Genomic DNA, 26,054 nt, shown 5'->3' on the forward strand with positions numbered 1-26,054 from the left:
GTTAAGTACAAACCGAAAACACTTTATTTAAAGAAACGAATTTACTAAATTTATACCTTGATCTTCTCAACACTAACGGCAATCAGAGTGTAAAACGTCCAATTTCTTCTTGCGTATCTGGTTGAGTAAGTAACGTATAGTGAATTACCGTTACAAAAGTCCTTTATTATAAAATCCACTGTGAAAAACCAAATTGGCAATTGGAATTGGAGGATTTAAAAAAAATCTATTTCCAACATTTCATGTCTTTTTTTTTTAAAAAAAAAAAAAATATCTATTTAATAAAACCGTTTTTTACCTCCTGATCTTGAGGTACTATCGCAGCCAGTATTTTGCTTGGTGTTTTTTTGACAGAAACTAAAGGAGTCTTCGATCAAAACGGCTGGCTCAGAGATTGAATCCTGTGTGTAATAGGGGATTTAATTTCTATTCTATATTATATCTCTTTGTTACTCTACAAAACGGTCTGTTTCTTTCTTTCTAGAAGTCGAAATACAAGCGAATGTCAACTGCGCAAAGTGTCCCACGAAGCGAAGATAGGGATTCACGGATTCTGTTGTGCGACACTTACTTTTTTATTATTAAAATGAAATGAAAAATCTTGGAGTTTTACGTCCCACGGATATACCGGGTAGGCTAAAGGAGACGGTGATGATGAGTAATGAATGAAATGGTGGAATGAAGAAAGTGGGAGGAAACGGAAGAACCCCGAGAAAACCCACGCACACGGTGTTTGTCCACCACAAAGTTCAGTTGGCGGAGGCTGAGATCGAACCCGGGACCCCAAGCACCAGAGGTGAACGCTCTACCACTCAGCCACCGCGGCCCCAATTTCTTGTTATTAAGTGTAGTTTAATATCTCACGATTATGCACCGAGGCTACGGGAAACGATGATGATGAGATGGATGATAATGGTAACATGACGGAACTGGGAGGAAACGGAAGAGCCACGAGAATGCACACGGTGATTGTTCAGGACACAGTTCCTTGGTGAGCTCTGGGATCGAACAGGAACCCATGCCAAAGGTGAGCCACCGCGGCCACACAAGGGAATTATATAGTTTTACGTGTACAATAGAACATGAATGCTTAAATGGTAAGCATCCATGGTCAATTTTAAGTAGGAATTCGGCTTTAGATATACGTACAAAAATTAATAAAACCCAATTTTGCCCAATAAAGCCTACTGGGCTGTTTTTCACTAGGTTTTTCAAAACTTTCTTTATTGTGAGCTTCATATTCTATTACAACCTAATATAAATTTACAAAATTAAATTTATTAACGGCCATTTTTTTGTATAGCATTAGTTTAACGGTAGTAAAAGTATATTTTTACAAAATTCATTACTACTTTCCAATCATTACTTCATTATTTCTTAACGTGCCAATATATTAGAAATAGGAAACTTAGGTATAGCGTTTTTAACCTTTCCTTGCTTGAATTTTAACGGCCTCAATAAATAATATGCATATATATAAAACATTATTTTTTTTCCTCGTAGCCCCCTATATAAAAGGTATCTTTAGCTCAAAAAAAAAAACTATCGTTTTAGTTTATGCATAATTTCTAAATAATAACTTTGTTCCATTAAATCTAACTACTACATTTACAGAACAGTCATTGCTAACACTTTTCAATAAAATAATTATGTCGTAGAACATTGTCGTAGAACCAATTCATTCGAATTAGAAAACACATTAGTCCAACGACTTGACCCTTTTCTATCAAGTGACTGACTAATCTTGATTATCAAACTTCTCATATTAAATATAATGCTGTTTTGTGTTATGATGGGAAGAGAATGTTGGAACGTACTGTCATTTCTTCAATTAATGTTGAAACGTTCAAAGCAGCTCAAAATTTCCCATCCAAAATACCACACAAAATACTTTTTTTTTAAAATAAAAAAATCGTCTTTATTATTGAGACTATACATTTTTAGTTAAAGCAACACTTTCTTCCCGTGAAAACTTGACATACGATATACAACAGTATCAATGATGATATTTTTCATATACAATAAATAAATAAATAAATAAGTAAATATATATTTCACTAGAATAAAAACAATCAGAATCATCAGACTGGCAACGAACGACAGTTTGCAATCCCATAAACAGTGTTTTCTCGGGTTTTCATAATAATAATAATAATCTACGGAGGACGATCTGCTCTTAAGCACCTGCTCAGTGTGATTTATCGCTTCATATATGTTTTATTTTCGGACAATATTACAGTTAAACAAGAATTGAAGTCTAACAGTTAATCATAATTTTGGGCTGTCTCATTAATCTTACTGTATTATGTCGTCTTGCTAGTGTCGTAATGAATAGGTGACGCGGTTATCGTACAGCATCGACTATTAGGTTAACAAAAAGATCGTCTTTCTCGATTTTCTCGAAAACTATGCATGAAGATTTACACTCGCTCATATCATTCCAGCTGAACAATATATATCGATTGATATATGTCGTATCATAGGGTACTTTTTAAGTAAACGCTAATAATGTTATAGAATTTCTTTGCTAGGAGTTTAACAGTCATTTCCAGCATCAAGTCTACAAATAGCCTGGATCTACAGTTTCAAGCGACATGTACTGTCAATGAAGTATATGTATACCTGTTTGTCAGTCTGGCACTACTGTATTGACTAGTGTGGAGAATATGAAAATTTAATTAATCAAAGCTATTGTTTTCTGGGACGAAGCAATAGAAGTCTGGAATACATTACGTAAGGGAGCAGAAGTTGTAAATACCAACAATGCATAGTGTAAGTGACAATGCAGCCAAGTGCATAATATAGATAAGTGTAAAAACGTCAATTACAATGCCGGTATTAATGACCAGCCAGAGTTATATTGCCATTCTGGAGACCACCTTGCTATACCATTCCTTCATGCAGATTTCCAGACCAAGAGTGCTGCACGTCCAGACATACCCAGGCATGGCTACATGAACACTCAAAAATCTGCATGGACTGGTTTCCACGATCTACGGATCTCGACCTAATGGAACATCTGTGGGGTTTCACGGTGCAGCAATGGAAAGGATTAAAATCAGGTGATTCTAACAGCCCATATTATAGACGTAAGGCAGTACAATCGCAATAACCCTGGTCAATCTTCTACACTTGTTTCAGACATGTAGATGAGACTGTGCACCAACTTGCAGAATGTGGTGATTACACCAAATTTTAATTTGCATGTCTTGTTGTTTCATCTCAATTGATATGAATATTTGTAGAGAGCACAGTGACGGTGCATGTAAATTTGGTGCTGGTCCAACATCGTGACCGCAGATTTTCTCGAGTTTTTCCGTTTCTTCCAACTTCATCATTCCATTACTTTGATCGATTATCAGTTACTTGCACCTATCATCGTCTTCTTTGGCCTTAGTCGAATTACCGTGAGACGTTAAACAAAAGATTTTACTTTATTTTTCATTTCACGATCATTTGTAGGGTTTCGTTTTTCAGTTACTTATTAGAGTAGGCCTAACAACGATGGATACATGAACAAAAAGTTCTCGCTCCAATGTTGAAAGCATCTGGTTATTTTCATGTTCTATTCATTCCTTGAGAGACGGAAATGATGGTTACATGCTCCCTTCGTTCGTTTTATTATAATTTATTTTCCAGACCACTATGTAGATTCTATTTTTATCTTTAGCTAACTGAAATGACTCTTTTCCGAACGAACAGAATAGGTTTATGAAAAGTATTTGAACTTTTTCCCCCTGAAGATACGTATTGGATGAAAATGTAGTGACAAAAATCTATAATGCCACCCTATTTTCACCCATTATTCTTATGCCGGTGGGAGTTGAACTTGGACTTAAACGGTACAGAGAGTGTCACTATTCATCTCAGCAACCCATAAAACTATGGATTGGACACTAACATTGATATATATTTTTTTTTAATTTTTACATTTCAGCACTCAATTTTTCACATAAAATGACCCCCGTTTCCACTTACGATAAATATTTTAATTAATTTAATACCATAAGATCCTTGGTAGACCTAAGGTTGATAATTATTCCAAGTATAATTTTGTTTCGGTAATTATTACGTGATCCCAATTTTCGCATAAATTATGACTCCAGCTTCCCCCTTAGGATATGGATTCTAATCAATTTAACATCATATAATTCTCGGGGAGGCGTAAGGTTGACAATCATACCAAGTACCATTTTAATTGGTTCAGTAGTTATTATGTAATCGATCAGTCAGAAATTTACATTTGTTTTTATAACAGATTTTGTTTCGCAATAGCCAAAGATCGGTATGTCTGGACCACTTATACTTGGCTTTGTTCCATCTATGCTCCGCTAGTCCTTTGTGTCAAGGACTCATATTCATTTGAAACTTTCACTCCTGGGCATCTTAAATGTAAACTGATAATGTAAAATAATGCAAACTGCTCTGGAAACTATTATAAGTCCCAGAATTAAGCTTTATCATTGTAAATTTCCTCAAGTCTGTCTACAGAGAAATGTATTTTCATTCCCTTTATGAAAGACAGTAATATATATATATATATATATATATAGAGAGAGAGAGAGAGAGAGAAAGAGAGAGAGAGCGATCAAAAACTCTATATACACCTGAATCGTGGCAAGTTAAAGTCTTACGAACCGCAGTTTCTTACGGTACAAAAGGCGGTTCGTAAGAAACTGCGTCTTATCCCGTATAAGGTGAGAGTGGTGCAGCAGTTACTTCCTCCCGACAGTGTAAAACGAGTGCAGTATTGTGAATGGTTTACACGGTTTGTTATGGACAAGTCTGACGATGTTTTGGATAATTTTTTTTTTTTTTTTTTTTTTTTTTTTTTTTACTGATGAGGCCTGGTTCCATTTATTAGGTTACGTCAATGCCCAGAACTCACGTTTGTGGTGTGCGGAAAACCCACATGTCATACATGAAGTTCCTCTGCATGACCAGAAGGTAGGGGTGTGGATTTCAATATCCAGAAGAAGAATAGTCGGCCCCATATTTTTCAGACAAACAATAGATTCAACTCGTTATTGTGAAATTATTCACCACTTCATGGGAGAACTAACGGAAGACGACATTCGTAATGCTTGGATACAACAAGATGGCGCTACAGCACATACAGGTCGCTAATCCATGAGATTACTGCAAGAGGTTTTTGGAGATCGAATAATTTCAAAGAGATTGTGGCCACCTCGGTCTCCTGACTTGTCTCCTCCGGATTTTTACTTCTGGGGTTATGCAAAGAATTCTGTTTATAAAGGGAACCCCCACCCGCTACAAGAACTCGAAATAGCTATTCGAGATTTTGCTCATAGCATTCCACATGAACAACTTGTGAGAGTATTTGAGAACAAGAAGAAACGTGTGCATATTTGGAGGCTCATGGGGGACATTTCCAACATTTGCTGTGAAAATGTGTGTGTATATGCTACGCCCTGTACATAGTGCTTTTATGCCATAAAATATAATAAATTTTGAGTAAAATAATTTTCTCGTTGCTTTGAATATGTGACAATTCAGGTGTATAGAAACTTTTTGAACGCTCTCTCTCTCTCTCTCTCTCTATATATATATATATATATATATATATATATATATATATATTACATGTATCAAGTACATAACTGACATGTAGAGAACAAAAAAGTATTATCATCAAGACAGAAACCGAGTGCTTCTGATGTGGTGGATAGCGTGTCAGACTTACACGAATACATTCCTGTATCATGAGTTCGAATCAAATTTATGAAAAATTATTTTTATAAAGAACCTGCGTTTCCTTTACAAAGAAAACTCATCAATAAATATAAGAAAATTATGAAACATGACGCGGCCTTTGATATAGTATATGTTAGTTAATAATGTTCCTGTCTTAGGTGGTTGTGAAACTTAGAAACTTGCTTTCTAGTAACTGACTGTGACTGCACCAACCAAGATTTTTCTTTCCTCAATAATTGAGAAGTTACACTACCTTCACACGATGTTTGCTCGTAACTAAAATTCTCAACCAGGTTCTCTTCTGGCGAAAGTTATTTTTTAAAAAGGGAATGAAAAAACTACAAATTCTTATCGCATATAATCCAGCACAACTAAAACTGAACATACTTGGTCTCCGTGGTGTAAATGCCTACTGCTCTGATGCACTAACTTGAAGACTGAGAGTTCGATTCTATAGTAAGGTTGCTTTTTTCTTATTTCTAAATTAACCAAAGCATACTTCCTACTTTATTCTACTAATAAGCGAGGGCAAGAACGTCCCCAAATATTTTACAGTGCCTTCAGACAGTAATTGTCTATTTAGTTAGACTTCGGTACTAAGTTGCCACACCCACAATGAAAATAAAAGAGCGCTGTGACGAATTACCTCATTTCTTCGTTTTGAATCGAAATTGTAACAGTTTTGTTTTTCATTATCTATTTTTTAAAAAATGACTCTCATAAAGAGAGAAATCGGAATTTTAGGAACCGGTCTGGAATTTTAGTTTAGAATAATCCGTCGTGAGATGATGTAAATGCTTCACAAGCATTTAAATATATGACGCATGTCCACTACACAACAAGTTACGAGAAAATAAGTCCCGAAGATTAATCACTTAAAATATATTGAATAGATTCTTTTGTGACAACCGAGCGCATTACAAGACGGTAACGTTTAGATGCGTGACAATGACATTGGAGTGAGAACGACAGTCCAATTTTAACTATCTTCCAAAAGTTTTGTCATCATCAATGCTACCATGAAACCTGCTGTAAGCAGCATCAAATCCTAATTCATTAAAACTCTGAAAGCCTTCTTGAAGTTCTGCTCAGCTTAGACTGGAGAAAGAGAGGTATTATTTTCCAGTATTTTCAGCAAACATCATCTACGATGTCAGACGTATAAAATTTGTCTAGAAGAAGGAAGAACCTTCTTTCAACTATATGGGGTGAATGCTGAATTACCTTGGGATCGAACGAAGACAGATCTTAAAGTTTTGTACTCCAAAGGACTGCTCTGTTGAAGTTTAGTAATCATACAAGTTAGGATCCAGTGGCAGTCTTAGAAATCCCAGTTTCGGTTGTTTCCTCATCTCTATTCCTATTTATACGAGAAAACGTCGTGCCGCCAATCAGAGATGAATGAAATCACAGGCCCGACTACCATCTTGCAGATGGCCAGTTTGTGCTTTATAAATAGATCGCTTGCTCTCTTATTCAATATTTCTTTAGGTCTCGTGTTTGTCCCCTTTGCTTGTTGTAGAAATTTAATTACACAGTAACAAATTTCCAACCAGCAGACGTCGCAGAATTTCATAGGAAGGTTTGTGCACCCTGTGATCTCAGTAAATTTTCCTAAACGAGTTGGATAATTACTGAATAAGTAGTGCAAGTATCGTACTAAATTATACGTATTCCGGTTCATCCAATCATCCCACTATCAATACTTCCTAATGGCTTTACGTTACAGATATCTGAATCACTTTTAAATGTTCTCCATTTATGAAAACAAAAATTTTCGAATACTTCAAATTTTTCCCTGGTAGTCCCTGACTATCTTTAATCTTCTGACTTACCCTGATTTTCCCTGACTTTCCAGTTTGTAGGAATCATGTTCGAGTTACGTTGGAATATACATTCATATACATACACCCAAATATATACATTCATATATACAGATGTACGATCATTTCTGTGTCAATTCATCCCACTCTTCCTACGTGCGCTAGGAACTCTCAACCCTACTGTAGCTGAAATTGGAATTCAAGGGCATAAGAACTGTCACCAATCAACTTACGGACACCGAAAACTATGGATTCGACACTAATATCGGTCAATTTTCGATTGTTTCTACGTCACCAGCCGCTCCCTTCCCAAGGGTCCATACAGGGGGCTGAACCTGGGGGACTTAAACGGCGTCGAGATGTCACTATTCATCTCAGCGACTTGCCAAAACTAAAGATTTGACACTAACATTGGTCCTTCTCGATCATTTTTATGTCACTTTTTCTACTCACCCTAGGTGGGCTAGAGAAGTCTTACTTACACTACTCTTTACCAGACTGGGCGGGAGCTCATGGATTCTATATTAATCAGTAGGTCTCGTCTCATATAGCCTCACTGCTCATAGGGACGTTAAACTCCAAATCAACTCAACTCTTTTCCAGACTATAATATGAGTACCAAGTTGATTAAAATGCTCCAGGTGTTCCAAAGTTATGTTGGAGTATACACATATACATACATACATATATATATATATATATATATATATATATATATATATATATATATATATATATTAGGGATGGCCAATTCCGGAATTTTTACTTTCCGGAATCCGGAAAGTAAAATCGGAAAATTCCGGAATTCGGAAAAATTCCGGATTTCGGAAAAAATCCGGAATTCAGAAAAATTCCGGAATTCGGAAAAATTCCGGATTTCGAAAAAATCCGGAATTCAGAAAAAATCCGGAATTCAGAAAAAATCCGGAATTCGGAAAAATTCCGGAATTCGCGAAAATTCCGGATTTCGGAAAAATTTCGGAATTCGGAAAAATTCCGGATTTCGGAAAAAATCCGGAATTCAGAAAAAATCCGGAATTCGGAATAATTCCGGAATTAGGGAAAATTCCGGATTTCGGAAAAATTCCGGAATTCGGAAAAAATCCGGAAGTCAGAAAAAATCCGGAATTCGGAAAAAATCCGGAATTCGGGAAAATTCCGGATTTCGGAAAAATTCCGGATTTCGGAAAAATCCGGAATTCGGAAAAATTCCGGAATTCGGAAAAAATCCGGATTTCGGAAAAATTATTTTTTCTTTTTGTAATCCTAAGAATTTTGTTCAAATGCAAACGAACAAATTTCCTTTTTGTAATCCTAAGAATGTATGATGCAAGTTAAGCTGAAACTTACATCCTAAAGTATACACTACTCAATCTTCCCATGGTTAATGAGATGTAGTCCAAAAGTACGATGTACTCCTAATATTTAATTTTTGTTTTACTGTGATATTGTCCAGAGGTAAGACATATATCACACTGAGATAAACAACTTGACATAATGAAGATGTTATCATACGTAGTTTTCCAGAAAATCGTGAGAAACGATTTTTTATGAAGTTAAAATATGCGTCGCTTGTTGCCAGTGTGATGCAATTGATAACTTTTATGCTGGAATAGTCTTATTATTATTATTATTATTATTATTATTATTAATCGTTTATGTACTGTAAAAGAAAAATATGAACCGTTAAGTAGTAGATTTTATCTGTTGTTTTTTGATATCTTCTAACAGTAATAACAAATTGCTTGTAAATACGCAATGATTATCAAGGACAATGGCATATTAATGTAAGGACTACTCTGCAGACTAGCAATAAACAATAACAGATAAACAATAGTCCCCCCCCAAAAAAAGTAACTAACTTGGGCACGTCAGAATGTTCGCGAGAATATAGGGACGCATTGAGACTAGCAAAAAACGTGGTGTTATAAATATTATTACTCAAAGGGCCGTACGATGGAGGCTTTAACGTTAATGTTAATGGCACCAATGAGCACTTACTTGCTCTAACGGTTAACCTCATTTTTGAGATGATTCTTAGAAGTGGGCGTGTTGGCATGCAGTTGGAGTACTAACGATTTGCGTCACTATCGAACACTAACGTAGCACTAGCGACGTTTAAAGTCGAAATTGGAGTCTGACATAAGTGGCTTGTCAACTTCACGGACATTATATTTTCCTTGAATGCGAGAATTTTGCGCCCGGGAAATTTGCGCCCTACCACAAAAATAGGAAAAAATGCGCTCGCAATATATTTGCACTAGGATGTTTGCGCCCTACCCCAAAAAGAGGGGAAATGCGCCGGCTATATATTTGCACTGGGATGATAGCGCCCTACAATTCAACTTCTTATTGTATTGTGTAAAGTAACTTCCACTCGCACTTGAACTAGGCTTGCCTCTCATCGTCTCAGTGAGTTACTCCATCCGTTATAATATTCCGAACAAATGAAATAATACAATTTTCGTTCACTAAAGGGCAATCCATACAAATACAATTTTTCATTATACTACAAAATTTACAATAAACGTATAAATGACTGATATATAATTATTTATTAATATAATCAAAGAGTATAGTTTAATCTACAAAAGGCTGTTTGGCTCTACCCAGATATCTCTGTTCACAATCCTTGCGAGTTGTTTGGCTTTTCAGGACACAAAATATAGAAAAGAAAATGTAAAGTGAATGTAAAATCAGTTCAGTAATATTATCAAGAAAACTATGTACAGTGTGTTTACTTGCTGGAATTACACTTCAAACACACAATTGCGTTCAGTCGTTCTTTCAGGAAAAATGTTCCGGGGGGCACATTTAGTATTCCGGAGGGGGGTCACTGCTGGTACTATTCTATTTATTATTATATTATAGACGTATTATTTTGGTCTCCTCCGAGGGGGCACTCTGAGAGCTCTGGGGAGGCCAGTGTTCCCCCAAAATCATCTCTGGAAGAAGCAGTGATTGCGTTGATCCGTTGTGTTCTTTTGGCTTATATTGAAGTTTATTCTCCCCTTATATAGCCACAATGAAAATAAATCACAAATGGCATGGTTGTGGGGGGAGGATTGTTTATGCTGTAATGTCAGCCCCTCCGAGGAAATGCGTAAGCTCCAGTAGGTTCTTTTATTTCGCAGGGCTCAAACTTCCCGGTGGAGGTACATCGCAGGCGCAATTTTCCCTGTTCTTGAGGTAGGGCGCAAATTTCCCAGACGCAAAATTCTCGACACCGTTCGAATGACCTCGGAAGACGATATCTTTTTCAATACTTTTTTTATATTCTTTTACACGAGATTTCTTCATAGCTTCTTATTAAAATACTTACTAATATATCCTCATTTTATTGTCCTAACCAATCAATATGGGTATGTTGTCAGTAAAATATTTAGATTGATCGAGCCTCTGGTGTGTAACCACAGTATTTCATATCATGCCCCCATTAGAAATCTTGGCTAAACGAACCAATATATATTGCCAATAAAATAGTTTAGAATGATTGAGCCCCTGGTAAATAACCACAGTATTTCGTGACAGACCCCCCCCCCCCTTCCTATTACCATATTCTAGCTACGTGCCTGACTCAGCTAATTCTCTACATTCTTTACCAAGCACACATTTTCTAAAGCGGAAAATGCTCTCTAAATACCTTAGCTCATTATTTTCAGCAGATGCACAAACTGGGTAACATTCTATCTACATGAATGTTATATATGTCGATTACTGGAAACCGCTTCTCGCTATCTATTACCATATTTACTATATAATGATTAACGTTAAAACCGGAAATGGTTGATTTGTACCGCTTCCGGTTTGAATATTACATTCATCAGGGAACTCGATTCTTAACTATTGACTCTGTACGTCATGGCCAAAATTGATTGGTAATCCATCAGATAGTTCTTGAGACTGTTTGTTTCACTGACGGACAGAATGAATATATGGCTATAGAGTTTTGATAAACTAAATTCGTTAATGAGTGATGATGGAACAAATATAAGAAAGGGAACCAAGACTGCCCCTTCCCCAGAAGTCCGTCCTGGATCCGCCCCTGTATAGAGTAGCCACAATCGAGTATTTTCCGCTGTATGTTTGGAGTCGTTGTCTTGCTGAACAATAAATTGTTTTCAAGAACCATCTTCTGCGCACTAGTATGGAGATATTCCTTTAATATGTTAATATACACTTTGTGGATCATCACTCCATCGATAAGGTGAAGACGACCCACTCCTGAGGCACTCATACAACCCCAGACGAGCACGGACCCTCCTCCGTGTCTTACTTTAGGGACGAGATTTTGAGGATTCATCTCTGTATTCACCTTGCGCCATACCATACGCCTCCCATTGGACTCGATAAAATTAAATTTACTTTCGTCCGAAAATATGACCCTATTCCAGAAAGAAGCCTGATCCCTTATCTTTATACTCTTATTCAAACTTTAGTCTCTTTATACGATTTGTCTTGTTCACCCAGAACATTCTCCTGGCTATCCGACCATGATACCCTGCAAATATTCCGCACTGTACTGGCTGATACTTTAACACCGCGTGTTTCCAGATCCGTTGCCAATTGCACAGCACTACTTTTTGGAACCTTTTTTCTTTCCCTAATAATGTAACGTTTAACTTGTTCACTCAACACTCTTGGTCTTCCAGTTCTTTTTATTATTATTATTATTATTATTATTTTAAATTATTTTTTTATGGTTTCGCACAGTGATAGAAACATTATACATCGCAATTATTGTTTGTACTGTTGAACGAGGCCTGTCTGCAAGGTTTGCCAGGGGCGGATCCAGGACGGACTTCTGGGGGGGGGAGGGGCGGTCGGCGGTAATACTGCTACTTTTAAGAGCTCCAAACTTGTTATGGATGGGTTTATTTATATATAAAATAAGAGTTTCCTCTTGGAGGGGGGCGATCGCCTCTGGATCCGCCCCTGACTCTATAATACCTTGAAACAGCTTCGCACACCTCCCCAATCCCCAGACATGAACCCCATAGAACATCTATGATCTGTTCTGGAGACAGGAATCAGAAGGCACAGCTTGTCTACTAAAGAAGGCCTAAGAAAAGCTATTCAAGAAGAATGGGACATAATCAGTCCCGAAGCTACAGAACTACGAACTACTACAGGTGAAATCAATGCCACGAAGACTACAGACAATCATTAACGCACAGGGTAATCCCACAAAATATTAAATAACGTAATATACTTTATAAGCATTAATTCAAGCATAAGTGTACGGTGACTTTTTGCGTTTACAAAAAATGAATTCTCTCTTTTCTTCTGAACAAAACAGTGATTGTGTTTGTTTGGCCTTTCTCTTGTATATAGAAATAAAATGTATGAATGTGTAGTCTTAATTCTGGTTATATATATATTTTCCACCTCCTGTTCTCATGCTAGCTGTTTTCAATATAAAGTATGCACGGTGTACGAACACTTTCTGCGCTCACTGTAGGTATGTTGACAATAAGCGAATGTTATTAGAATATTTGTTGAGATTTATTTTCCTTCACTGCCTTTCGCCTGGTTAGAAAGTACCGTAGTTTGCAGTGCTTTGGAGCAGCTGCAGTGGGAACGCGATAATGTTTGAGACATACCGGCGACTTTTTTGTGTGTGAAAATAAGACCTTTCTCATAAAGTAGTAAATAACTGCAGTAGCAATTGTCTACGTAAATGATAAAGACATATCCAACTACAAGAAATTAATACAGTATATATAGCCTATTCATTATTGTGTTTCTCTTTTAACAGCTATTAGCTAAGGATGGATAATTCCAGAATTTTTACTTTCCGGAATCCGGAAAGTAAAATCGGAAAAATTCCGGATCTCGGAAAAATTCCGATTTTTTCTAAATTCCGAATTTTTTCCGAACGTCGGAATTTTTCCGAAATCCGGAATTTTTCCGAATTCCGGATTTTTCTGAATTCCGGAATTTTACTGAATTCCGGAATTTTTCCGAAATCCGGAATTTTACTGAATTCCGGAATTTTTCCGAAATCCGGAATTTTTCTGAATTCCGGAATTTTTCCGAATTCCGGATTTTTTCCGAATTCCGGAATTTTTCTGAATTCCGGAATTTTTCTGAATTCCGGAATTTTTCCGAAATCCGGAATTTTTCCGAATTCCGGAATTTTTCTGAATTCCGGAATTTTTCCGAATTCCGGATTTTTTCCGAAATCCGGAATTTTTCCGAATTCCGGAAAGTAAATTTTCCGATTCCGGAAAACAAAATTTCCGGAATCCGGATTCCGGAAAATTTTGGCCATCCCTAATATATATATATATATATATATATATATATATATATATATATATATATATATATATATATTGTATATATGTATTAACTGAAATACCAGTTCTTTGCACGGAGAGAATGGATGTATGGGTAATATTTGAATCCCTTTCCCACTTACAATACGTATTTCATTGAAACTGTAATGATAAAATTACAGAAGATACTCTACTTTTGGCATAAATTCTGGAACACCCTACCCCACAGAATACGTCCTTTAATCAAATTGATATGATGAAACAACCCAGTTTGAGGTGGGTACTAACTATGTTTCAAAAGTAATTTGAAACAGGTCAGCTACGAATTCAACAGTAACCTCATATTTTTGACATAATTTCACCCCTTATACCCTCCCTTCTACAGATGGGAATGAACTTAGACTTACGGCATTGGTAGTATCACTATTCACTTCAGTTACCTCAAAAGTTACGAACTGCACACTAGTCTCGATCGTTTTGAATGTTCTTGCCTAAACTTGGGCTTCAGTATCATCGGATTGTCACCTAGCAACTTAGCAACTCCGAAAACTATGAATCTGACACTAATCTCGGTCGTTTTCACTCCTTCTCACTCTCCATGCCGATGGAGGCTGAACTTGGACTTTAGGCTATCAGTACTGTGACTATTCACCTCAACGACGGCGAAAACTATGAACTTGGCACGAATATCAGTCGTTTTCGGTTATTTTTACATTGCATCCCCTTCCTCTCCTTATGGGTGCTATAGGGCTAAACGTGGGTTTGAAAGGCATCGACAGTGTCACTATTCGTCTCAGGGGCACCAAAACTTAAGGAGTCTGTAGTCTTGCCTTTACTGCGAACGGTAACGGGTTGATTACTGCTGAGAACACATTCGGTCGAAAAAGTGTAAAAGCTTTTTTTAGACTAGCCATCCTGAATGAGTTTTTTTCTGGGTTTTCCTCCTACACACAGAGCAAATACAGTGTTGTTACTCTAGCTATAGTAACTACAATAGGTAATCCACACTAATTTTATGTGACCTACGCGTTTATTGTTTAGAGAGGATCTCTTTACAAGCCTTCAATATAATCTTCCTACAAACCTTCAATATAATCTCCCTGCTTGGAAATGACGAAATTCCAACGTCTGGGTAGCTTCTGTATTCCATCAAGGAAACCATTTATATGGAGTTGTTGAGTGGTTCGGGTAATGACTGCAGAAAGCTCTTCCAGACATGGAAACCGACGTCTACACATATTGCTTCAACTTTGGGAACAGGTCGTAGTCTGGTGGACTCATGTCCGGAATTTCTCAATTGTATTTGCTAAGTTTTTGACGCACAGCATTAGCTGTGTGCGGGCGAACATTGTCGTGGAAAATCAGTGGATCCGCCCTGAGCATCTGCTATCAGGTTTTGTGTACTTTTCTGCGCAGTTTCAGTATGAATTCACAATAATACGCTGCTGTGACAATTCTTCTTCCACATGAAACTCTGTCCGTTATGATAATGCCTTGGTGATGGTAAGCAAAAATTCACCTTTGATTGAGATCGGTGACACTTTTATGGTCTTGGAGAAGATGGAGCTCTCCACTCGTTGGACTGTGATTTTAACTCCGGCTCAAAGTCTCTGTTACACGTTTCATCAATAGCGACAATGCGACGCAGAAAGTTCTTACTTCAACGTTGAATCTGCTTCAGCACCGTTGCGTTTTCGAGACGTGTCTGCTTCTGTTCAACAGTCAAGAAGTTGGGCACTCATCGGGCAGGATTTTATCTTCTGAAATCACTTGTCAGAATTCGGTATACTGATGCAGATGAAGTCCCTGTGATGTCAGTAAGTTTTTCATATGTCACACGGCGATCTTGTTCAAGTGCATCTGCTACAACTAGCACACTTCTTTCATCGGTTGATGATTTCAGCATTCCTGCTCTTGCATCATCCATTATGCTCACATGCCTACTACGGAAACGAGTAGTCCAACATGAAATTGTACTATAGTCCACCGTTGTCTCACTACAAGTTTCACGTAAGGCACTGTGAATTTCTGAGATTTTTGCCACGTAATGTTTCAATTTTTATGTACGAACTCTGGTCTTCAATAGACACGCTACCCGAAACCTGCCGCCTCCATTTTCAACACTTGTCACAGCCATACTGTGCTCATTAGAAAACGCACAAGAACACGTCCTGTTTCCTTAAGACCTCAGCTTTAACTGACGAAACGTTTACCTCGATTTCATCATCCATTCCATAGTGTTGCCATAGTGTGCATTATTTATGAAACGGCCCTCGTATCATGACAAAATACATCACAGAACGTGTTATTCCGAAAACGAGGAACTGTGAATCTGGCAGTCCTTCACATTTCCGACTTCCCGCCGAAGCATGCCGTGTCTACTGTTGTCAAGGCTTTCCTTTTGCCGACTTTGAAATTAGAGCATATCTGAGAATTCTGTTGAGAGCATGTCTGGGAATCACACTCTCCAGAAAATCCTTTGCACACCTATTATACGTTAATGCAATATGTATTTTTGAATTACGTATGTACGACTTCCTTGGGCTGATATGGACCGACAGTCCACAGTTTCTCGAATCCAAAATAGCACATGCTAAAATTTAGCTTTTCGACGATTTTGGACTGACGTAGCTCTGAAACTATGCACTTTTTCTACAGGTCCACCTTGATGTGAGGAATCATCTCTCTGTCGATATAGTCCATTAACACTCTATATATATATATATATATATATATATATATATATATATATATATATATATATATATATATATATATATATATTAACACACACACACGCTTCCTCCCACTTTTTTCATTCCACCATTTCATTCATTTTTCATCCTCACCGTCTCCTTTAGCCTAGCTGGCATAACCGTGGGACGTAAAACTCAAAGATTTCAATATGAAAAGATTAAGCAAATCACTATAAGTTTTTCAGTTGCTGAAATTGAAGAAGACACCGCACTTGACGAAGGCAATTCCGTTCTAGTTTGAATTCTTATTTAGGTAGCTGGTTGTTTATTGGTTTCGCGTCCCTCCTCAGCATCGAGAGGATATATGAGACGTGGACCTACAGTTTTCTCACTAGGAATCGAACCAGGATCCCGCATATCAAAAGTGCTCGCGTTAGTCACCAAACCAGCAGGGAGAGTGCCGATCTCAAGTAACCATTTAACTTAAAACGTAGGAGTTCATTTACTTGTAAGGCTCAACTTGTACTAAAAGCGATGGGAAGATATTTATCTTCACAAATTGCATCAGGCCTGAAAGGATATGAGTTCTAAATTTGACCTTAAGAGCCTCCTCTGGCACAAATAGCCCTAACTTTTCTACTCATTTAGCCCCTATCTATATTTACGAATAAGGAAATGACACTTGCAGATGTGACTGAGATAGGCGCCAAAATGGCGTCCACGGTATGCAAACATTGTCTTACACACACGTAAACAATTTAATGAATATATGCACTAACAAAACTTGGTGTCTTATTTATTGCGTATATAATAACCTTATATCTGATCAAAAAGTAACGTGTTACAGCTTATGAAATAAACTGAGAAAAACATATTTCATGGGGAAAAAAATATGCGCGCAGTATACATACAGTAAATGTTTTTATTAGTTTGACTCAAATATTCCTTTGGCTCAACTAGATTATGTCTTCCCTATTAAAGATCCACTACGTAGCTCGATATTATACTCCGCATTACCTGAATTAGCGTATGGCATCAGAAAATAAGCTCGCAGTGCGCTGTTACCCAGGGTGCGAAATCATTTGAAAATGGTGGGGGGGAAGAAGTTCAGCGATCCACACTAATGCTTCGTGGAGCCTCCAAAAAATTGAAATATTAATGGATTATTATTATTATTATTAATAATAATAATAATAATAATAATAATAATAATAATAATAATAATAATAATAATAATAATAACAATAATAATAATAATAATAAATGTTCAAACTAGTCGTAATTGTTATTTAAAAATACTTTAATGTTATTTATTCATTTAACCAAAATTGGTAACTTATCTACTGCATTTAATATACACTTCGGTGCGTATGGTCCAGGGTTAGACTCTAGTGGGAGCACAGTACCCTTGTGTTTACCATTATACTGAAGATTGCATTCGCGAAAATAGCAATAGAGATATGTCAGAAATAATAGTCCCTGAGAACCGATGTCCTAACCAAGCATTAGAACTACTAACTTGAAGCGCTCCACCTGGCAAGCCATAGATCCTCATGAGCTGTACAGTCAGAGTATAGTTTATTATTATTATGTATGAAATTCTCGTTTCTTCGCTACGTACGTAGTGTTTCAGTTTGGTCGTTCAGATATACGGTCACCTTTGTAAGTCTAAATAATACTATGTATTATATTGTATTATTAGCAAGAATATATTATTATAAATAATGATTTCAATACAAATACTTGATAGACAACAAAAAGCCGTGTTGCCTCAGTGGTAGAGCGCACACCTCAGGTGCGTGGAATCATCGGCTGGATCCTAGCTCGCGCCAAATTCTGCTTGTGGTATACAAACAATTGTGTAGGGGTTTTCTCGGGGTCCTCTCGCTTCCTTCCACTATCCTAATCAACCATTATAATTCATCTCATCATGACCGTCTTCCTTAGCCGTGGTGAATAATCATAGGACGTTAAACTTTAGAAAATAAAAGCACAAACACTATAATACGATTGATTTGCTGATTTAAGTTTAATGACCCTTTTCAGCAGCGAGGCTATGAAATGTTATAACCGCTACCAGGTTATAGAAGGATTTTTTGTGGATACTCTGTATATTTCGTAAAGACAGTGATTATTATTTTCGATTTATACTTTATTCTACAACGCACATAAGTTCTTTATTTGGTGGGAATTGCTTCTTTTCCACACAATTGGACAAAGAAGTCTTTCATCATTTTTTCATATATATATTTAAAACATTGCTTTTGCTGAGAACATTTCAGTTAGTGACTAACCATTTCAGTGTTTCTCCCTGACTTATTATATGCACAATATATATTCTGCAGTTATTGGGAACTGAATTAAGTGCTTTCTTTAATCACTTATGGAAACATTACAATAGATTAGAGAAATACGGGCTGACCAGATGTCCCAGTAGCCAAAGTGGCACCAACCTCACAGTTTTTGCAGCTCGTTATCTGTACTTTCTCACGCCAGTGTTATCGCCGTGTCTAGTGCATTATGGGCAGTTGACTAAAATTTAACATAAATTGTTTTCTATATTCTGTTTGTATGTGCAAACAGGTGAGTTAACTGAGTGATTTTTGAAATGAACTGCCAACACTTTTCCGTTGACCATTGCAACCCGTAGCTTGAGCTTGGATGCTCGAGGAGTTCGACTCCGGTGTTGTACGCAGCCACCACGCACGTTGCGTGGGTTAAGTTTTGTGAAGGGGCACGAGCTATTTAGCCGGTGAAGGACGATTTCTTACGGCTAGCCCCAACTAGTGAAGTCCCAGGTTCATAAACCTAGTGCGCTAAAAAGTTATATACGCGCCCTCCAATATCAGTATTCCACTGTGGAGATCTTTTCGTTTATTTGCTGAAGATTCACCTTTACGCTGCAGGACTGTTCAGCGTAACAACTGGATTCATCGTGGGACGATCCAGACAACTTTTCCCCAGTGCTAATCCCCCAAGTGTGTCAAGGGTGTGAGAGAAGAATTTGTAGTGATATCTGAATCATAATCATATATATATATAAAGGGCTATATTGCCCGAAAAGGGCAAAGCGTGATTTCAGCGACTAAAATTGTTATACATCTAGTAGAAGAAACAAACGAGAAAAAATGGCCTAACCCGGAAATAATTGCAACACAAATGTTTTTTTTGTCTATCACTTCCAAATAGCGTTGCTAATAATATATTCAAAATCCGCTTTCGTAATGCTTGGGGAAAGTCCGCCATCTTGGATTCAATATGGCGGCCACACCGAGACATCGACTCACACTTAAATGACAATATCTACTCACAGATTTAAGCTGAAAACTTCGTTCCTGCGCCATTTTCAAGATAATAGCATACCTTATGGGATGCAAGTTTGCATGCCTCTATGTACCACCGCCATATTGAAAAATGGCGGCGATTATTAAAAATATAGTTTCTTTTTCAATTGGCAATAATGTTTTATTGGCAGATAACTCAGAAACTAATAGAGATATGCAGAAATTTCTTGAAATAAACGTAAAAGCTCATGATCTTAGCTTTGCAACGAGGGTACTTATGTTCGTTTATCTTACAAAGTAACGGAGCTAGTCGAATTTATGTGGCACTGGGTGTGCGATTTTCGATAATATGACTTTTTTCTCAGGTTCCTGCTAGAAGCTAAGTAGACGCAGTATACGGATTGACCAGTAAATAATTGCAACACAAATAATTTTTGAACCAGGATGTGTAACAAGATGTATTTAGCTACATATTAAAAATCTTCTACTCACCTACTTGGAGAAAGTCCTCCGAAATTTCGTTGAAATATGACTTCTGAGATTTCGTTCAGATGTCGCTACAGATCGCGATAATCCATCATTGAAATGAATGAAGATGTGAAAAATTGCTCAAAATTACGATATTTCTTCAGTCCTTGTTCTGGTTAACGCTACATGTCTATTTGAAAGGGAAGAATTAAACCAGTGTAGCAACCTTTTCACTGAAAAAATTGTCCTCGTCTTTACAAAATTTACACCGTTTTCCACATTATCACAAGTTTCTTCCAGGCAATTGTCACTAATTTATATTAGTAATAGATCACGTTTCTGGCATGAATACTTCATGTCTCTACTGTTTTCATGTATGTGTATATATAATGGATAACAATTAAAACAGTGTAGCTATCTAATCATTAAAATGAATGATCATCTTCATAAAATTCTAGAATTTCTTTACACATTGCACAAGTTTCTCTCACATAATGCCCACATTCAATTACAAACTATATCTACTTTGTACCGCATACGTGTATTTTCATACCTTATATGCATATTCAATACATAAAAACTACATTAATAACTAAAACTAATAATTTTCCTTTTCAAAAAGTTCAGTTTTGTCTCACATTATCAAAATATTTAACCAGAAACTGGTCACAAATTGATGTACAAAACTGTCCATACTCCTTGCATCAACACACCATACTGACAGTTTTCTGCGGATATGTATATTTAGTAAATGGCAAATAAGCAGCACACCAACCTAATTACTAAAACAAGTCGTCTTCATTGTCAGAATATTCTGATTCCCTTTCTACATTATCACAAGTTTGTCTCAGACACTGTCCACAAAATGATGTACAAAAGAGACCATACTTCTTGCAAGAACACTTCATGCTTATACAATTTCCATGACAACTACAATGAATGATTTCCAGTATATTATAAGGAGCAGGTTTCCTGTCCATCATCACTGGAAAATACATTCCCTTATGTAGTCGCCATCCCCAATCTTCTGGTCGCATTTGAGAGGATAGACTCTTCCATTCCATGATTTGGTAGTAAACACGCAGAGAATGATATTTAAGTGCATCAGGAGTAGGGGGAAGGTTTTCTGGTCGTACAAAATCTGTTGCTGTACTGATTTTGCTAGAAAACATTCTTATTCTTAAAGCAACAAGAGATTCATCTTTCTTGCGTTTGTACAGCCTTGCTGTTGCCTGTTCTCCAGCACGAATAATTTCTTCTTTAAAGGCATTTTTAGAATTAAAAATAGAGATGGATTTCTGAAAGGCCCCCTCGGAATTAGCTAGTTGTAATGCCACTTGTTTTCCTTTTCCAAAAAATCGTGATGTTGTATCACAACCAAGAAATACATGGATACATAGAAGATTGTTACAGAGTTCGCCAAGGTCTGTTTTCGTAGATTTAATGTCCCAAAGCTTAGTTTCTGTTTTATAAAACAAAGCATTCGTGTTTGACGGTGATAGGCTTAGGAGAAGAATGAGCAGATCAGTATCATTTCCAACAACACAAATATCTTGGTTTCGTGATTCTTGAATAGCTATGTTGACTATCAGTGTGTCAGCATCCCTGTCTGAATACAAAACTTGAAATCCAACAGCAGAAAGCTCCAAACCCAATTTTCGAATTAGTCTCTCCCTTTTCATAGAAAGTTTCATTTCTGGAGAAAGGAGCACTTCAGGAGGGATCAAACCTCTAGTTCTCCTTAGGTGTGTGCAATCCTTTATCGATGGACCACTGATGTAACCATCGAAAATAACTGAAGCGTCACTGAAGTGTGTCTTCATGTAAGAAACGTAGGACTCAAATACTGTTTTATTTGTATGATTCACTGGAAAATTGACCTGGTGGAGCAACCACCCACCGTCAATCACATATTTACAAGACGTTGGTGTATTTGAAGGTGAACTTGTCATTTTCCATAAAGCATTAGCCAGTGCAGATTTATTTGCTGCTCGTAGATTCTCATAATCTTCAAATAAAGTTCTTGGAACAGAACAGAGCTCAAAGGAGGAAACGTCTTCTAGATTCATGTTTCCTCTCATATCAACAATTGCTAATCTTTGGAAAAGCTTGTTATGTTCCATACTGATTGATCCGGTAATCGTATGTATGGATTTCTTGTCTGCCATTGTAATGGCTTTATCCTTCTTCGAAAATATGAATGAGTCTGACGAATTTTCCTTCATTTTCAGTAAAATATTTTGTCCAACACATTTTGCTTTATCAACATTGACACGATCTTGGGCAGTTAAACCGTTCGTAATATTAATAAATTCCTCTTCAATTTGGAACGGCAGACATAATGTTAAGAAATCAAGTATTTTTTTTTTAGTATCAGCTGCATCCCTACTCATCCTCTTCAATGAAATATCTCTATGCTGGTTGGTGTGCTGCTTATTTGTCATTTACTAAATATACATATCCGCAGAAAACTGTCAGTATGGTGTGTTGATGCAAGGAGTATGGACAGTTTTGTACATCAATTTGTGACCAGTTTCTGGTTAAATATTTTGATAATGTGAGACAAAACTGAACTTTTTGAAAAGGAAAATTATTAGTTTTAGTTATTAATGTAGTTTTTATGTATTGAATATGCTTATAAGGTATGAACATACACGTATGCGGTGCAAAGTAGATATAGTTTGTAATTGAATGTGGGCATTATGTGAGAGAAACTTGTGCAATGTGTAAAGAAATTCTAGAATTTTATGAAGATGATCATTCATTTTAATGATTAGATAGCTACATTGTTTTAATTGTTATCCATTATATATACACATACATGAAAACAGTAGAGACATGAAGTATTCATGCCAGAAACGTGATCTATTACTAATATAAATTAGTGACAATTGCCTGGAAGAAACTTGTGATAATGTGGAAAACTGTGTAAACTTTGTAAAGACGAGGACAATTTTTTCAGTGAAAAGGTTGCTACACTGGTTTAATTCTTCCCTTTCAAATAGACATGTAGCGTTAACCAGAACAAGGACTGAAGAAATATCGTAATTTTGAGCAATTTTTCACATCTTCATTCATTTCAATGATGGATTATCGCGATCTGTAGCGACATCTGAACGAAATCTCAGAAGTCATATTTCAACGAAATTTCGGAGGACTTTCTCCAAGTAGGTGAGTAGAAGATTTTTAATATGTAGCTAAATACACCTTGTTACACATCCTGGTTCAAAAATTATTTGTGTTGCAATTATTTACTGGTCAATCCGTATACTGCGTCTACTTAGCTTCCAGCAGGAACCTGAGAAAAAAGTCATATTATCGAAAATCGCACACCCAGTGCCACATAAATTCGACTAGCTCCGTTACTTTGTAAGATAAACGAACATAAGTACCCTCGTTGCAAAGCTAAGATCATGAGCTTTTACGTTTATTTCAAGAAATTTCTGCATATCTCTATTAGTTTCTGAGTTATCTGCCAATAAAACATTATTGTCAATTGAAAGAGAAACTATATTTTTAATAATCGCCGCCATTTTTCAATATGGCGGTGGTAAATAGAGGCATGCAAACTTGCATCCCATAAGGTATGCTATTATCTTGAAAATGGCGCAGGAACGAAGTTTTCAGCTTAAATCTGTGAGTAGATATTGTCATTTAAGTGTGAGTCGATGTCTCGGTGTGGCCGCCATATTGAATCCAAGATGGCGGACTTTCCCCAAGCATTACGAAAGCGGATTTTGAATATATTATTAGCAACGCTATTTGGAAGTGATAGACGAAAAAACCATTTGTGTTGCAATTATTTCCGGGTCAAACCGTATATTGCCTCTACTAATCCTCAGTGTTCAGTGTTGTGTTCATTTCTCTTCGTTATTTTTTTATTATTATTTTGTTTATATACTAGTGCTCTAATAAATAAGTATAGTGTTATTTAATCCAGTGTGTTTTCGTTGTTTGTATGAGTGATGTTTGTGTGCGTTATGGTCTGGATGACCGTCTGATCGTCCGTGAGGTTTTCGAGACGAGACACCCGAACCTCTCGGCGCCTAATGCTCATCTCATTATTGAGACCGACGAGCTTTTTGGAAACAGTGTGTAACCTTTCTTGGAGAGGTCCTTCATCGTCCTGTCCAGGTAAGTTAAAGTATCAGGAGTATACTTATTGGTAGTACCATGAGCCACGGACAGCGAACAGAATACAGGGCGATTACAAATACATGGCCGCCCGGACAGCGACCAGAGAATACGGAGTGGTTACAAATAAAAAGCCGCCCGAACAGCGACTTGACACTCAATTGGTTACAATGTGGACTTATAGTTTAAGGTGAAATCCGAACCACTGTAATCGTTCAAATTTTTGTCCTGCGGCACCTGTGACTGTCGCGATACTTTTAAGTGTTGCAGCTGTAGATGACTTACTGAACACCTGGTAAAGTTCGCCTAACAAACATGCAAAGTTGTGAACAGCATTCACAACACCACAAACTCTTTCAGAAACAAGATCAATTCGATGTGCCATGCAGTGTACGCTAATTAGGCACGGGTTGACATTTCTTCTAATTTGAGCAGTAACACCTTCGTTTCTCCCAGTAAACACTGCATCCCCGTCCGAACTAAATCCAACCAGTTTTTCTTTAAGATTAGAAATATCTATGCCATCTTCGGAAAATGCTTGAATAATTTTCTTTTTAAGGGATTTTGCATCGGCATTTTCTACAGTCACTAATTTATAAAAACGACAACAAGGTTTATTTTCTTCGTCCACATATGTTCATATAACAGCAAGTGCTTATCCAAAAACCTGTTTGTAGATTCGTCCACTGAAATTGAAAAACAATCTGTTTGATTGAGAAATCTTACCAATTTTGCATGCAACTGGAACGCTAGAGAATAAAGGTCTTCATCTCGTCAACAACCGAACAACCGAAAAAGTTAAACATCTGATCCTTTTACAAATAAACTACGTTTTTTAAAACAGCATGCATTTAAAATTATTGTTTGTCTGAAAATTTTCTTTATAGACCTACTTATATTTTCCTATTAAGGTGTCCCCCCTTACAGATTTTGGTGAGGGGGAAAAGCAAGTGTAAAATTTTTGGTGGGGGGGAAATCCCTCCCGTCCCCCCTGGGATTTCGCACCCTGCTGTTACCAAATCTTCAGGGAGGAATTTAATCATTCATAATTGATTCTGTTCGTATTTGTGGACAATTATGAATGATTAGATTCGTCACTGAAGATTTGGTAACAGCGCACTGCGAGCTTATTGGCTGACGCGATACGCCAATTCGGGTGACGCGGAGTTTATAGACACTATCTCCAGTTGTCTCACATGAAGGTATTAACTACTTAACTTTTTAACTTGAGTACAAGAAATGCTTTTGTACTTCCTGAAACATGAACGAATCCAACTCAAATACACTGAAACTAATTAAACTGCAATATTAGCTTTACACATGGAATTCTAAAAATATCCATAAAATAACTTATTAAACCACGCTCACTTATCAATAAAATCAATTACTAACATTAATGAAATGGAGGCACAATAGCTCAGTAATAGATCGTTCAGATCTGGTACGAGGAGTTTTCGCTCAGTCCCGGACTACGTAAGACTGTCATAGGCAAAAACACATGTCCGTGGGCTGTTTTTGTTTCCACTTATATTCTCATTCCATTCATTCTTACATAACATTTCATTCTCATATCACAGTCTCATTTAGCCTGCAAGATATAACGATGGGGCATTAAATTAGAAGTGTCATTATTGCAATAATTTACTCTTGGTC

Source organism: Thermobia domestica, unplaced genomic scaffold, assembly GCF_964235325.1.
Source record: "Thermobia domestica unplaced genomic scaffold, izTheDome1.hap1.1 HAP1_SCAFFOLD_254, whole genome shotgun sequence".
NCBI classification, from domain to species: Eukaryota; Metazoa; Arthropoda; class Insecta; order Zygentoma; family Lepismatidae; genus Thermobia; species Thermobia domestica.